Source organism: Rhododendron vialii, chromosome 13a, assembly GCF_030253575.1.
Source record: "Rhododendron vialii isolate Sample 1 chromosome 13a, ASM3025357v1".
NCBI lineage: Eukaryota > Viridiplantae > Streptophyta > Magnoliopsida > Ericales > Ericaceae > Rhododendron > Rhododendron vialii.
The window spans coordinates 22,821,539-22,822,983 of NC_080569.1; positions in this window are offsets into that span (position 1 = coordinate 22,821,539).

Sequence of the window (1,445 nt, forward strand, 5' to 3'; positions counted from 1 at the left end):
GTCATTTAATCAATCAATAGCTCCATTGCACGCATTTTTATATTTTACTTATTCACCAAGGATAATTAATTGAAAAGGGCCAACTTTGAAAAATAAAGTACCGAGAGGACGATGTAGGTGCTTAACACCTTCCCCACACGTAACAGTAAATCCCCGAACTCATCTCTATTTTCATAAACTCTTGAATGAGAGTCAATTATAAGCCACGTTTGAAAGAAGAATGCTCAAATGAAATTAATTTTAAAAGCAGAGTTAAAGCCATTTTCTTTATAAAAAAAATAGCTTTAGCAGGTGACCTAATACACCCGAACTCAATGTTAGGTTGCGACTCCAATTTTGAAATAACAATCCAAGTCACAGCTATCAAACTCAAAATTCACAACCGTCGTATTTAAAAGTTATGATTTTGGAAGCGTTGCCTTTTTGCCCTAAAAATTGGGTTAGGCGACCGCCAGTAAAAATCATGGCGCGACAAATACGTTAAACATATTTTAGTTTGCCCACCCAACATTTTTAAAAGAAAATTTAAAATCCGCCAGTTCTAAGGTTTTTTTTCCAAAAAATTCATAAGTGTCCTCTTAAGATTATATGCATCTATCGAAAATTTGATATCATAATTAATATTTTATCTTCTGAAATATATAATTAATATTATATATGTCTACATTTTATAATTATATAGGTTCATCGGAAATATCTATAATTATTTTTTTAGTATGTTTTTTCAGAATATGTACCACTTGTTGGGAGTTAACACGTGACTCTCCACAGATCTAGAAACCTTGTTAATAGACTAGAGAAACCTAGGAAGGTTCAAAAGGCGTAAGAGTGTTATAGAGTATTTTGGAGTAGTGGAGAACTCGCTAAAAATGGAGAATGATCTTAGACTATTCTAGAATGGTCTAAAATATTGGAGAATGTTCTATATCTTTCTAGAATATTCTAGAAGGAAGTTAGAGAAAACACTCTAGTATATACTAGACTTGTATGGACAGTTTTGAAATATTGTGAAGATATGAAGAAGAAAATATATTTTCTAGGAGAATTCTAGATGGAGAATGGTGGCCGTTGGATGAAAATAATCATAGTCATTTATTGAGGAGGTAGATGGCTATAAAAAGAATCAATGTACTCCTTTGTTAGATTGCATTTGTGTAACTATTGTACATGTGGTTGTTAGACTAGTAAAACAATACTCCTTCCGTTCAAAATTGTGGGACGGAGGGACCGTGCTGCGCAGCGTGTTGTGCGGGGTGAATCGTCGCCGCTCCGGTCTCGGTTTGATGATCGGAAACATTCACTTTGTAGAGTAGAACAAGTGGACCAAAAATCAGCTTGATCGGATATCTTAAGTGCCTCATTCGAACATTATTATCATGAAACGAATGGATCCGAAACACTAGATTAAAATCCATTGTTTTTTGGTACACTTAATAATTTCAAGA